Source organism: Python bivittatus, unplaced genomic scaffold (genome assembly GCF_059951505.1).
Source record: "Python bivittatus isolate LINGU-HERP-01145 unplaced genomic scaffold, Pbiv_v1 ctg000200_np1212, whole genome shotgun sequence".
Lineage (NCBI taxonomy): Eukaryota > Metazoa > Chordata > Lepidosauria > Squamata > Pythonidae > Python > Python bivittatus.
Window position 1 is genome coordinate 3927538 of NW_028277040.1, and position 15556 is coordinate 3943093.

The 15556-nt window shown below is 40.3% G+C and overlaps 1 protein-coding gene across 1 annotated transcript in view; it reads right to left on the reverse strand.

The window, feature by feature from the left end:
- The window catches only part of MAP2 (microtubule associated protein 2), a 254107-nt gene that overhangs the window by 200281 nt on the left and 38270 nt on the right, over nucleotides 1–15556 (reverse strand). The window contains exon 2 of the mRNA XM_088135597.1: nucleotides 1993–2043. The gene's annotated coding sequence lies outside the window, so the exon portion shown is untranslated. The remainder of the gene's footprint in view (nucleotides 1–1992; nucleotides 2044–15556) is intronic.

Below are 15556 nucleotides of genomic sequence, written 5' to 3' on the forward strand. Positions count from 1 at the left end.
TGGACTTGCAGCTCCTACTTGAAGAGAAGGTGGCAGCTGTGACCAGGCAGGCCTTTGGACACATTCATCTTGTGCACCAGTTACGCTCCTTCATCAACTGGGATGCCCTTCAGGATGGTCACTCATACCCTGGTTGTCATGGTGAGCTCAGATTCAGAGGAGGAAACTGACAATGAGCAGCCAGCTCCAGAATTACCAGACAAACAGCTGTCTGAGCAGCTGCAGGCAGAGGAGGTGGGGCTGTCTGGTAACCAGCAGACATAGCTGCCACCGGTCTATGAGGATGAAGAGGTTGAGCTGCCACCCACTCCCAGTGCAAGGGCTCACCGTGCAGAGAGGAGAGCAGAGCAGAGGCAGTCAGCAACACTTCTCACAAGGAAGGAGCCTTGCTCTTCCAAATGAACAACACCAGGGCTGCTCCTATTTTAGAAGAGCAGCAAACTCAAGCCTCTCCGTTGATGACAACCACTCATTAACTCCTACTCCGTGTGCCGTTATTCCTGACCTGCGAGCCTCATGACCCTGACTCTGGAACTGGAGTAGCTGACAAACTTTCTACAAAGTTTTTGATGCTTGGACTTCCCTGAACACTCTTCTGGCAGTTGTTCTGGGTAGGAACTCTTTTAAGGCAAGCTTGCTAAACTTTGGGGGACTTGTTTCTCTACGGCCTGTGCATGTGTGTTCACACTTACGTTTTCTTGCCACTTGTTTATTGACTTTGCAAAACCATTTACTGAAGCTTGTAATCACCCCCTTGCGTGTTTGTGTGTGTTTGGCCTGGGACAGGACACTGGTCACCTCACGGCTGGACTGCTGCAATGTGCTCTACACAGAACTGCACTTGAAGACCATTTGGAAGCTGCAGCTGGTACGAGCAGAAATTTCACAGTATACTCATGTGTCACTGCTGCTACATGAACTGCTTTGGTTGCCAGTAGAGTGCAATTCAAGGTGCTAGTCACCACCTCTGAAGCCCTTCATGGCAAAAGGGCCTGGTTTTCTGAGGGTCTGCCTATCTCCAATTGTTTCTGTCTGGTACATTCGGGCAGAGTGGGTGCACTCCAAGTCCATTCAATTAAATGTTGCCATCTCGTGGGATGAAGGAAGCACACCTTCCCTCTCACAGTCCTGCCCGGAGCAGCATTCCTCCCCCCGCCACCCCGAGATATGGACAGTGCCTACTCTCCTGGGGTTCTGGAAGGCCCTTAAGAATTGGCTCTGTTCCCAGGCCTGGAGTAAATTGTTGTTTTTGTATTTTTGCACTGTGTATGGCTCTAGCTGTTTTAATCTGGGCTGCCTGATTATGTGGGTTTTAACTGTTTAATTGTTTTGACTTTTTTTAAAAAAATTTTGTAAGCCACCAAGAACCTTCTGGAGTGGGCAGCCATAACAAATCTAATAAATTAAACTGGATTAAACTAGTGCAAGAAGCAGAATACAGATACATTAAATAATATATAATTTTATTTAAAACTATGCATTATTTGTTACTTTATCTGAATCCTAAAATGAAACATTCTTAGAAATAACATCCTAAATCATCCTCTATGTTTCTGAAATGTAAAGTATTGTGAAAGACAGAACAGTTGATTTAACAGTAACTATAACATCACTATATCCCTTTATCTGTACAGATACTGTAACTCTGATAAGCATCCTAAATTTAGGAATTTAGGAACACATTTTCTTTATCTCATTCCCCTTTTCTACATTGCAACAGACGTGTCTATTAAATCTGTTAGTGAGCACCTTCAAGCTACATCACAATGATACATCTTCGTGATTTACTCTTGTATGAGATGTTGCCTGCTTTGGGAATGTGGGAGTAACTGTATCAGATATTCCCTTTTCATTCATGTGTGCACCATTTATTCTGAACATATGATGTAAGAATGTATTACTTGGAAGATCATCTAGGACAATCTGGATTTCCTATAAAAGTTTAGATTACACAGCATTCAGACTTAGACAATTACAAAACAGAATACTGACCCTTAGGTGGATTTGTCAGCCAGTTGATATCTCACGCTAGTTTTCTGCAGTCTAAAAGAGAGAGGACAGAATTCTTCATTAATGCTTGCACTTTACAGTTTAACCAAACTAACAGCCCAACACTGTATTCTCACTACATATGGTTAGTTTAAGTTTCTAAATATTTACAGTACTCTCAATTAGGAATGTGCATCAGATTTAGCCAAAACCTGAGCTGCATCATTTGGAACAGATTATAGCTTTCCAAATGTTGACTTTAAGGACATTCTATCTTGATCTGAGGAAACTGCAAAGAGTGACAGAGTAATAAGAAATAAGAACCAATAAGAGGGAAAAAAGGTTGATCATTCATTTACATAACCCACAATGGTTGGGGAGAAAAGGAAGTCAATTTATCCTACTAATCAGGCTACCTCTTTTACCTAAAAAAGTCCCTCCTTTAAAAAGATCTATTATCTGATTATTTGTAGAAAACACAATTAGTTCACAGTATTTTTGTCCAAAACAATCCTTTCTAATAAGAGGAAACCTTCTGCATTGTACTCTGTAGTTTATCTTCATTCAGATTTTCTAGTCTCAAGGACCAGAAAAAAAATAAGACAATACAACCCTCATATTTTTTTTTAAACCTTTGTTTGGACAAATCCAGCAAATAGTTCCAACAGCTATTTATTTAACCAAAAGAGATTATAGTTGCTGAACACAAAGGAGTGCTTCTCCACCGTTTTTATAATGGTTTCCTTGATCTTTTTATTAACTGCCCCTTCATCAACAGGCAGACCATCTTAAGAGAGGGTTATCAACCTTCTTCCCTTTTAAAATTCCTTTGACAAAATCCTTCCCTAGTGTTCTGCAACTCCCAAGTACCCCAACACCATAATTCGGTTCATCTTCCCAGGTAATCATTGTCTACAATTTGGTCCTACTCTAGGATGCTCAATCTCACATCTGGTTGAAAACCACTTTGCAAGTGATGCAGTTCCAAAACTCCTGCACTAATTCCAGTGAAAATTAGCAAAGTTTGTATCTTCTTTTGCTTTTGTGTTTTTTTCATACTAAACAATGAGAGAAATAAACCCCATTTTAACAAAACTCTTCCAGATCCGGAAGACAAATCTAACTGGGCTACCCCAGGATGACCCAGACCAGAGCAATCTGTTTTTGATATTCCAGTTATGGCCCTCAAAGCAACTCAGAAGTTCCCTGAAGGTGTTTGCACCTCCCATTAACCTGACTGCTTATTGTAAGTAACATAAAGACCCAATTCTGTCTCTACAGAGTGTCAGGGAACCCAGAAACAAAAACCGACATGGCTGTCAGGTGATCACAGAGACAAGGATGAATATATACAGTGCATTTGGAAAGTATTCAGACCCCCTTCACTTTTTTCAATTTTGTTATGTTGCAGCCTGATACTACAATCATTCAAATTCATTTTTTTTCTCATTAATATACACTCAGTACCCCATAATGACAAAGTGAAAACAGAATTTTAGAAATGTCTGTAAATTCCTCTTATCTGTAAATCTCATAGAATCCATTGATGAGGGATGCTTGTTTATATTCTCCGAACTCATGACTTGCGCTATTTGGAGGTGAAAAATTAAAATCCTATGGCTTCTCATGGGCAGCCTCCGCCCTTATCAGCTACAAACATGCATTAGCCACTCTTAAATGATGCACCATTGACTTAAAGCTACAGTCAGATTTGTCAGTCTTGCCCAAAAGCATCTTTCTGAGCCACTCCACACATTTACTTCACCCAGCTGGATACTTTAGTCGCATAATAACCCCTAAATTTAGAAGGGCTTTGTCTTTGGCTAGATTCGATGCCCTTCCAACAAGAGTCATTGAGGGGAGATACCAGAACATCCCTTTGGAGCAAAGATTGTGCCCATGTGGTGCTGGAACATCTTATTGTACTGCTCCCTCTATACTGATGCTGACCAGGAATTACTGTTCCCTCTCATCACCAAGCACATGGGCCACACTGATCGCGTCTATCTCAAATTGTTCCTAACAGATCAATCTGATTCTGCTTCGATGACTACAGCCAAATACCGTTCCATAGTTTGTACAATACACCATAACTTCTCTTCAAACACCTTTTAGACATTCTCCATTTGGAACCATTTCAGATGCAGCTGTTCATTTAGTCACTATTCTATAACAATGCATTATGTCCTTACTGTCAATTGATTCTTATTTCTGTCTTATTTTCATTAATAGTTGCCAGAGTCATTTTAATAATATAGATAAATAGTCATTATAATTGGATTCTATCTTTTCGTTTTTAAATCATAATCATTCCTTATGAATTATTCTTCCTTATACACTACATCACTGCATTTTCTCTAGATATAATATTAATATTAATTACAGTTCTTCCATGGATTTTAGCATCATAATGGTTTAATACTTTAGGTCAGTAATTTTACTGTTCTATTATTCTAAATAATCATTTAATTGCTTTATCCCAATTGCATTATGCCTTACTATATTAATTTTTATGCCCAACCTTCTTAAACTTGTAACTTTAGTTGTATCGCTATATGATTTTATAGCTTGTTTTATTCCAGTAAATTGCTGTGGTGTATAGGCTGCACTGATATTCAGTGAGTTAAATGTGACTCTGTTTTTCAAGGTTTTGTTTTGCTGGTCAGTGACCAAAATAAACAGAGACAGAGAAGGATGAAAAGGAGGACACTGGGAAAAGGAAAGGAGGAAGAGAGAATGGGCGGCCCACTTACTTTTAGGTCCAGCCTCATCCATCCATCCATCCATCCCTCTCTCTCTCTCTCTCTCTCTCTGACTTGTTTGAGTTTTTATTAGCTTGTTATATATGTGTATTAAAATATTACTGTCTAAAAGAATTGAAGAAGACTGATTTGTATGCCTTCAAACATGTTGTAACTTGTTGAAAAGTAGCCTACAGACTTTTATCTCTTCTTCATTAGTTCAAAAGCTTCAGAATCTTCTGTATGAAACTTTTGCCCAGCACGTTGCTTCTTTCAGAGTAACCAGCAGGTGAGACCCATGCACCTCCCCCTGCTCCAAAACATCCTTTCCCCTTTGAATCCAGTTTGGTACACAGTCCTAATCAAAATATAACAGTATTTAACCACTGACAGATTGTGGAACGTATGGTCTCAATCTTGGAACCACCATTAAATTAGCCCATTCCAATGCCCACCAGCTTAAGACAGCTTCTCAGTAGATCTAACAATCAGGCTTCTGAGGCAGTCCTTAATGCCTGGAGACATTCATATGGTTGTAGGTTATCTTTCAAGTAAATTCATCCTAAATCAGTTACAAGTCAAGTGTACACATCAATACATAAATTATACTTAAAAGAGGGGAGGGGAAGGAGAAAGAAGAACAACCTAGCACCATGACCTGGCACAGAAATACACTGGCAGCCAATTCAGCTAATATTTTGATGTCACGCATGCTGGTCTACCTTCTACCACCATATAGGGAGTTGAATTCTACACCAATTAAAATTTCCAGGCATTCTTTAGAGGCGGGTCTGCGTAGAATACAATACCTTAATTTAATATGGATTTGGCTAGAACATGAGTAATTAAGGCAACATACCAACTCTCTAAGTATGACCATAACTGGCATATCAGATAAGCTCACATTTCATAGTGTTAAACTCACTGTACCATCTCTTTCATGGTTAGGGCAAAGTCCAAAAGTATCCCAAGCAAGTACCCCTATAAACATGATTCTTCAATTTCTTCATTCAAAACCACTCAAATCTCTCCATTCAGATCCCCTAAATTAACATCTCTCAGTTCCATCTGCTGATCTGAATTATTTCACTTTACCTTCCCACTTCCACCCCACAAACCACCAGTAATTTAAGATTTCCATAGCCTCCTTGGCCTTAAGATGAAATGAGAGGTAAGAATTTAGTGCCATTCACATATTTGGACAATGCAGTCAAATGTTTAGATTGTTGCACCCAGGAATTTCATGATGACATTAAATATCTTGGATAAAATCATTTTGCCCCACAGCATCACCTTCTGAAACACAAGCTCTATGAACACACAAAATGACAATAATGCAGAATTCCTCATGTTCAGTGTAAAATATGATTCAGAGAAATACCAAGATGTTACATCACATTTGAACAAGTGAACAAAGAGAATTTTCTATTAAGCATCTGCAAAAGATTATGATTTAAACCAGTTTAACTATCTAGTCAATATACTGACATCCACTATAATTCAACAATTCCCCATAATGCACTAGATATCTAAATATACCATTGTCTTTAAAACAGATAACTAACAAACAACCCAGAGACAAAAGTGTAATGTTATCTGAGAAACAGTCCTCTGTTACACCTTAGAAAGGCATAGTTCAAAACTCCCATTTACTTAATAGAAATGGGTGTACAGAATTACCAGGTAATATTTATTTAGCACCAGTGCCACACTAGGTACTAAAAGGCATGCAAACCCTTACTAATATACAACTATTCTCAATCTTAAAAAATTGTCGTATGAACATTTGCATTTGCATAATGTATCCATTTCAAAACTTTCAGTTCCCAAGTAAAATATTGAGAGAAAATGTATCATATAGCTGATCCTGCCCCCATTTTTCTTTTTGAGTAACTTAGTTATCACTCAGAGATATTCATAATACTGACTCAGTCTGAAACTCACACCCAGTACGAAACAGAGACATTGCTTGCTATAATAAATACTGCCCATGCCAATACTTATGACTCACAAAACCATCATAGCCTCTTTGAGTGAGTTGTCAACTTTTGAAAACATTCCAGCCCACTGAATTCTTGAAAGACATACCCATCTTAAACTCTTTCATTTATGCCTCTTCAAAAGGAGTGTCCAGAGTGTGATAACTAGAATGTTGTGTAATAAGAAAATCTGACCTGGAGCATGGAATAAATATATAAATGTAAACAAACACCTGAGGATCTCCCTAATGGGATATGTTTAGTGGAAAATAAACATTCTGATGTATGTACAGGGCATAAAAGGCATTTGAATTCTTCACACTTGATTACTGGCAGATAGATGTATGAGTTGACCCATCTGAAAACTACCCTGCTCTGAAACCATGTGAAAATGCTTACGATGGTCCTTGTCAAGTGAGTATCACAACAATGTACATTATCAAACTGGGGTTAAGCTAAGAGGAAAACCTTAGTCATATCATCTTCAACTACTGAAGATCAGTAGATCAGGAATCGGCAACAATTAAACAACCAAATTTTCACAAGATAATAGACTCTTGTGTGATTTCTGTATTTACATGTGATCTCACAATGGCTTGGCCATTCTAATTCTTTATATTTTAGAAAATAATTTTTATTCCTTTGAAACTAATGCTCTTAAAACCTTTTTAACATTGCCCCAAACCATGTAATGATACCCCTGCCTGAAAAGTCCACTGACACTTCTAGTAGACAAGCATAGACCAATTACTGGCTTCCATAGAAGAAACATTTAAAAGTAGATGAAAATGTCAAAAGGAATATAAAAAGATTTGAGGATGCAGCCAAAGTCCAAGCTAGGGCAAAATGAATAGGATTACTTTACTAAATGACTTTCCCAACTGCTTGTCAGGCCAAGTAACATCCTATCTATGAGCCTTACCTGTCATGTTTTGCTTTATTTCATTGTTTAAGTTAATTTTAATTTTTTGAAATGCAATCAGAAGCTGGAATACTATACCAGCTCTAGTGTCCCTTCCATTTATAAGAATTACTCTAAGCTTTAAAGAGGCTCCATAGATATTCTTACCATATGAAATGATGATTGCCTGTACCTCAATGTTCTCCTTGGAGATACACAGGAAGGCAGGCAGGCAGGCAGGCAGGAGATTAGCTGGATACAGAGCAACTTGGGGGCTAGGAATGCCAGAGAGAATCTGATCACTTCTTCTTCTGGTAAGTAATTTATTACTAGCTGTGAACACCCACAATATGCTCCAAAACTCCAACCGTTCCCATCATCTGAAAAGTTTGCCTCATCCTCGCTTCATTATATAACAGAAAAACTGAAAGCAGTCACATGACCTGGTTTGTAAGCAACTTGGGTGAGTGGGTTCCTATACAGGTAGTCCTCGACTTACAACAACAACTGGGACCAGAATTTCTATTGCTAAGCGATGCAGTCATAAAGTGCAAACACATTGCTTAGCGACAGGAATCCCTGCAGTGGTTGCCATCATTAACTGAATCCCATGGTCATTAGGAGAGGCAACTTCCTGCCAGCTTCTTACAGTGGGAAATCAATGGGGAAGCCGGCAGAAAGTTGCAAGTCCCAGGCTGGCAGGCAGGTAAGTGGCTGCTGCTGGGTGGGGGGTGAGAGGGTGCATGGGGGTGTGGGGGAGGGTCACAGAGGATGCACAAGGGTAAGGAGTGGGTTGGGGAGGGTGCACAGTGATGCATGAGGTGCCATGTGGGTCAGGGAGAGTGTGCGGGAGGACACAGTGGTGCACAAGAGGTGCTGTGTGGGTTGGGATGGGTGCACAGGGGTGTGAAAGAGGCGCCATGTGGATCGGGGAGGGGCGCAGGGGTGCTCAGGGGTGGGCAAGAGGTGCCACACGGGTCAGGAAGGGGTGCAGGAGTGCGTGAGAGGTGCCACGCAGGTCAGGAGGGTGCGTGAGAGTGCACAAGAGGTGTTCTGTGGTTCAGGGAGGGGCATGGGGGTGCACAGGGATTCATGAGAGGTCAGCACAGGGGTGCGGTGCAGGTCAGGGAGGGTGTGTGGGGGTGCATGAGTGGCCGGCGTGGCACAAGAGCAGAGGGGCTGGGGGAGGGTGTGCGGGTGGGGGAGACTTACCCCAGCAACTTGCAATCTTCCCTTCCAGCTTCCCCTTTGACTTTCTGGGGAAGCCGGCATGGAAGGTTGCAAATGGCGATCACGTGACTGTGGGGGTGCTGGGAAGGCTGTAACTTCAAGGACTGGTCATAAGTCTCCTTTTTCAGCACCATCATAACTTCAAACAGTCGTTCAACTGGCAAATTTATGACTTACGATCGTAAGATGAGGACTACCTGTACAAATGGATCTCTCAATGCTTTCCTCAATGGGGCAGGGTCCATGTTTTTGATAGAATTAATAATTGATATATGTTCTATTTACAGAATACTACTATGTAACAGAGTTCTTTAAAACAACAATCTGAAGTGGTTTTCTTTCAATGGACACAGTGTTAGCAGTCCAGGAGAAATTATCCCTATGCAGAGAGTAGCTCCCCTATTGTTGGCCATCACAGAACTCCCACAGTACTCTCGCCACAAAAGAATCTAGCAACGACTAGAAAGTAGCAAACAGACACAAATTTCTGCTATCACCCAGGAGTTGTCAGATTTTTGAAGTCTAGATATAGTAGCCCTACCAAAGGGGGAATTTCTCATTAAAAAGCTGAAAGCACAATAATGTGAGGTCAGTTGCTTTCGTAAGGCTTGGAGAATATTTTAAAAAGCTTTATCGGGGATCAAATAAAACATATATCATAGATTATCAAAGCCATAAGCATCCCCATAATTGTTCCAGGAAAAGTAGTAGAGTCAAAAAGATCATAAAAAAGCAACAGTTAAGTTCAACGAATGTTTGAAGTGGGGAAAATGAAAAAAAAAGAAAAGAAATCAGCAATCCAAAGCCAGGAATTCAGAGTACAAATTGTTATAAAAAATAACTGATGAAATGCATATCAGAAGAAGCAAGAAACCAGCCACAAAGACACTGGAAGACGCTGTTCAAATGCACACAAAGATGCAAGAGGATGATCTAAAATAGTACATCTCAAAAGTGATGTGCATATTATTGGAGATACAGTATACTGCGGTCTCCTGAACGGGCCATTAAGTGGAATGTGAATCCTCTTCCCAAGTTGGCAGATGGAGAAGTCTGGCTGGAGAGACAGTGAAAATTAGCAGGAAAAAGAAATGTGGGGGAGAGCAGAGAAGATGAAACAGTAACCAGCTTTCAGGCATGTGCTGCAATGGAAGAAACTCAGCATCTCAGCAAATGTTTCCTAATAAAAGGACTAAACATATAAATGTCACTTTTGGCATTTACAGCCTTCTAATACACCAAAGGCTTAATTATTGGCTACAATGAGAAAAATCCATTCAAATATGAAGAAGTTCAATTCTCTCAGTTGTTAAGAGCTTTTTAATGAAAAGAGAATAGCATAACAATAAAGGAGACTACAATTGTTGGCTTTCTCAACACTACCATTTATTCAAAATTATGGCGAAGCCTAGAAAACGTTTCCTAGGTCTATTCGTATGCATCCCAATTGCTTTTTTATTTTTTAATCATCAATTTAGGCATAGGGCTAAGGCTTATTCATATTGGTTAAGCCTTTAGTTGGAAGCTAATGTTAATATCTTAACAGATACATCAGGAATGATAATGTACTTTTATTGGGTAAGCACCAAGACAAGAGAAGCAACTAGAGCTTTGCTCCACAGAATATGAAACATATCATTAAAGCCTTTTCAAAAAAAAAAATTCCACAAATTAAATTGTCAGTTCTGGCATATAGGAGATCTCTAGGTTGCTGCCACAATCATCACCATTCCAGATGATAGAGGAAGGAGGAGGAAGAGAAGGGAATAAACATGTCCTTTTCCCTATTTATTTTTCAACAAATTCTTACAAAGAATTTACCAATGTTTATTTTACAAAGACAATGTGAGGTACTGTTCTATCCCATAGATTGAACGCTGAACAAGAATTGTAATGCAGAGCAATGCTCCAGCCAAGAGAGTACAACTGCCATTTGAATCACTGGAGCAGAGATCAGAAACTGGGGTTGCCAGCCACCATTGGGCTCTTCTAAAAAGACATCTGAGATCCCGTAAGTCTTCAAGTTCTTATGTTGTCTGCATAATTTTTAGAGATGGGAGAAGTTTAGGACATCTCTTTGGGCTCTGGTGGTGTTTTGGTGCTTGTAGGCACTACAAAGCCTGCCCCTGCCTTCAAACTATACATCTATGACATGGTACATGAACACTGAAGGTGAGGTGATTCCTCATGGGCAAGGTGGTTTGCCAGATGTGAAACAGGTTCAGGCATTCAGTTCTGGACTCCCTCTTCTGGATAGTGCCAATGATCTGTTCCTCATCAGAAAAAGAGCGGAGAGATGGGCAGAAGTGGTCATTCTAGAGAACACTATATCACCAGTATCAGGGCTGCTATTCATGAAGCTGGATTTGTTGTCCTTTATCATTTTCTTTTTTTTCTCTCTTACTCAAAATAGTAGAAGAGTGCTTAGATCGGGGCCATTTTGTGTCTTCCAGACTGGAAGAACGCTCCAGGATGGGTAGAATGGGAGGGCAGGTTAGTCTGTCCATCCCTGGACTCAGTGCCAGCAATGAACATGAGAAGCTGGTTGGCAATGACAGAGACAGGCCAGGAGAAGAGGATTCTGAGAAGGCCCTCAGAAGTTTCAGGGCAAGTCTTCACTCAAGTCTTGAAGGAATAGCAGTCGGTGCACGAATAGTGGGAACTCATTTTCTCTCTGGAAACACAGATGCTGATGGGTTTTTTATAACTGCAGTGAGGAAGTTTCCTCCACTACCCCAAGGCAGTGTCTGCCAATTTCTATTTTGAAAAAAGCCAGGAGCCACAAGAACCAATCATATTGGGCATGCCAAGCAATATGGCCACTAACTGACACGGAGCCTTCCTTGAGGTACAAAAGGTACCTCATAAGCATCTGCCAGGGAAGGGGAGCACCATTTATTCTTCCAGCTAGAAGTTTACTAGGAGGATACCTCTAAGGTCATAAGTCTCAGAATGCCAGAAGGCACAAAGACCATCAACAGGAAATCCAAGGAAAGGTAATTGGAATATACTGAAGGCAAAAAGAAGGAACAAGCAAGTTAAAAAAATAAAAGATGAACATGCTCTTGTGATCCAAAAGAACCTCTCAGGGAGAAACAACCCTCCAGTCAAAAAGGAAGTGAGTGGGAAGGTAAACCCTGGCCCTTCAGCAGATGCATTAAATTCAGGCTGCCTTACTGTCAAATCTTAGCTTAGAGAAGAGTTGCACAACCACAGAAACTGTGTGAAGATCACAGAAAGCATGAGGAAGGGCTAAATAAGTCAGGCCTAATTAAGTATTGTTCTTAAACCAGAAGCCCACTTTAGTTCTGCGCAACCTATTAATGATCACTGTGTCCAATAAAGACCATTCAGTATTCAATCTTTTTCAATGCTTTCCATGTCTAACATAAGCTTTCTAAAATAACCTGTATTAAGGATAAGTTGGCTCAAGTGGGTGAAGGTTAAAAAAAAAATAAGTAGGCACAACTGGAATAACTAAATGATTTTATTTATTTTATTATTAGATTTATATCCTGACTTCCTTAGTGCAACTAAAGGCAGTGAATATAATGCTCCTGCCTCCTATTTTCCCCACAAAAACAACCCTGGGAGGTGGGTTAGACTGAGAGAGAGCAACTGGCCCAAAATCACCCAAACCGCTTTCCTGCCTAAGGGAGGCCTGGAACTGGTTTCTAGGCCAGTATCAACACCATTATGCCATACACACACACACACACACACACACACACACATATTATAAGACAAACATGTTTTAGTAAACACTAGTTTCCAAAGAGAAGAAATTGTACAACCATTGTAGAGCATCAAGTAGATAGAACTATCCAGGAACAGGAAAAGTCAGAGCAATTATTCAGCAATAAAGGGCACCAGGATTTTAGAAAAGCTATAAAATATCTCTCCCCCCTTGCAGCTAACCCAGGAACAGACTGCCTTTGAAGCATTAAAGCAGCCATCTCTTTTGCAAGACTCAAACAGCTGTTTCAAAAGTTATCTCTAGTTGCCAGCACATACATGTACATGTACAAACATTTCTACTGTGACTGCTAGTGGAACAGCTGAACACACATATGTCCAGACAGCCAGGAACAGATTCTAAAGTAGTGATACAAGTCTTCTACAGAAATGGCTGCTTTAATATTTCAAGGAGGATTGCTCGTGCTCTGCAAAGCCCTCTTCATACTCCAGTCACTACTCCAGTTTTTTTCACCTCTACATATAGTCTTAGAAGAATGAACAATCAGGGATGGTTGAGGAATCACATGGAGCCTCTTTCTTCATCAATGTTCTTTCTAATTGTGACATTTTTGCCCTTCAGGCAAAATTTTCCAGTTGCACTTTAATTTATGGGGGACAGGGTAAGCATAGAGAAGAAGAAAAATTAACCTTGTGTACTAAATCTACACTTAAAAAGCCACAGTGATTATTTTTATTTCAACAGTCACACTACATATTGGGTTTTTTTTAATGAGCTAAAATGTAAAGGAAAGAAAAACAAGAATCATACACACCAATGAGGGATTCCAAAGTTCAGAGGACTTAATTCAGAGGATTAATAGGGCCGGTTCTTCAGATCTTATGACTCTTCCTTATGTTAAATTATTTAGATCCTTCAAAGGATAACCAGATTAGTGAAGCAAAAGAAATGTGTTAAGAATGTTTTCACTGTGCATCCTAGCAGGCTTCTCAATTTGGAGCCAAGATTAAGGCTGTTATAGGAAAATCCATGATAATGAAGACATCATCATCATCATCATCACATTGAATTTATCTCTGCCCATCTCCCCCTAATGAGGGACTCTGGGTGGCTCACATAGTACAGCATATATACAACTTACAAATTACAAACCTATTCTAATTACAATTAGTGCAGCCCTACTCTATCATGGCCAGCAGTGGTCGCAAGGGAGTTATCTCATCCAGGCTTTCTTCCATCAATGATCTTTTCCACCCACCACATCAGACGCGTCCAGCATTCAGCCATCGCATCAGTCACGTCCAGCATTCGGCGTTTTTTCTGCCTATCGGGTCCAGCACTGGTCCCCGCGCAAAGCACCGCCAGTTCCTCCCACCGAAATGGGAGTACCTATTTATCTACTCACAGATGGTACACTTTCAAACTGCTAGGTGGGCAGAAGCTAGAGACGAATGACGGGTGCTCACCCTGTCCTGCGGAGCTGGGCCTGAACCACTGGAGTGCCGACCATTTCTGCCCGGCAAGCTCCAGCGTCATTAAGCCCTTACACCACCACATCCCCTCTACTGATCTCTACCAATGGAAAACAAACTCTGAAGCTGAACCTGGGAAATTTAAGTCTGATGGCTAGTTCAGGCTCTTCCAAACCTCCAAGCGAAAATGAATGTATTATGACTAGCTTGAACCATATGAAGCACGAATGGTATAGCTTAGCCTCCATGTTGCCAATTATTTGCTAAAGAACATTTTTTCCTAGTAGGCTTGTGAGGAAAATAAGTTTTCAGATGAATGGGACTGTTTAAATCAAATTGAAATGTAAGGAATTTGCAATAGCCTTGGAGCTGACTTAGCATCAAGTTCACACCAGCCTTTTGTAAATCTTATCAGAATATTCCCATGGCAACCCTTGAATCTGTCCTCCAGATGCCAATAAAGGATGTCTTCTTCCTGGCATTTTGGCACCCTAAATTCCCCCCTCCCTTTGACCTGTTTCTTCTTACTAAGACAATTGTTTCCTTCGAAGTAGACAGCAGAGGGGCAGGAAGTAACCCAAGATCTGCTACTCATGAATACACATGCATGCATCATTTCCTCCCCTCTTCTGAAGTGTATAAATATCAGTGCATTTCTTTTGTTTTCAGGGGTGTCTCTCGCTATCCTTTTGGTGGGGTCCCCTCCAGTAAGTACTGTTTATATAATAAACACTGCAGTGAGCCTTCATTATTTATTTTGAGTCCTGCGTTTTGATTCCACAGGCTTACTTCCAAAATATTTTGTGATCATTTCCAAGCCAAGTTGTATTTCCCTGGTCTCCCCTCTGAATTTCTACTCTGTCCGATGGTCATTTTGGCTCTCAGTATTCTAGCTAGGTCTATGGCAACAGCTAATCAAGTTCGGCTAAGCTCAAAAAACTAAACAAGGCCATGCTAGTTTTGTATCTTAATAAGAGATCACCAGGAAACCCCGGGCTGTAGATTAGATCATATTCTTGCCAATATCAGCTCAAAGAACTCTTGATAACCACGGCACTGTGAAACCAGTTCAAGCAAGCCTTTGCCTACTGTGGCAGGCATCTAAAGATACTTTTTCTCTTATCACATAGTTTAACAAATTAATCCATGTTTGAATATGAGATCATCCAGCATATCACCTATATACTTCACGCAGTAAAAGTAACAGCTGTGGCAAAGATCCATGTTATTGTCTATGAGCAATGTTGCTATATATATATTAAATTTGTTGATTATTTGTCTGCTTCTTCTGCATACCTGTGGGTTTTTTGGGCAAGGACTGTAATAAAAATGTCCTATTTCATGTGGAGAAGAGGCACTTCTAATGAGATTTTTTTTAATGAAGCCAGCAGAAGAAGCCAATGCCATTGTAAAAAAATCTTATTCAAGCTTACTCAAGATCTGACAATAAAAAAGGGCAGATAAGAGATGGAAAGAGGGGTAAGTTAGCAATGGGGAAGGGCACGTAGCCCAGAACTGCAGAGAAGCTGTCTGAAAACTAAAGCTCA